Below are 214 nucleotides of genomic sequence, written 5' to 3' on the forward strand. Positions count from 1 at the left end.
CCGCCCCTCCGGAATTCCACTTCCCTTCTGCCCCTGCCTGCTCCTCCGAGCTGGAGCAGACACAGAGTCAGTCTGCTCCTGTCCTGTGGAGAAACTGAATCCTGAGTCATCCAGGAGCCACTGCACTCAGAGCAGGTGACACAGAGTCGGTCTGCTCCTGTCCTGTTGAGAAACTGAATCCTGAGTCATCCAGGAGCCACTGCACTCAGAGCAG

The sequence above is a fragment of the Grammomys surdaster genome, unplaced genomic scaffold, assembly GCF_004785775.1.
Source record: "Grammomys surdaster isolate TR1022 unplaced genomic scaffold, NIH_TR_1.0 126546, whole genome shotgun sequence".
In the NCBI taxonomy this organism is placed as follows: Eukaryota; Metazoa; Chordata; class Mammalia; order Rodentia; family Muridae; genus Grammomys; species Grammomys surdaster.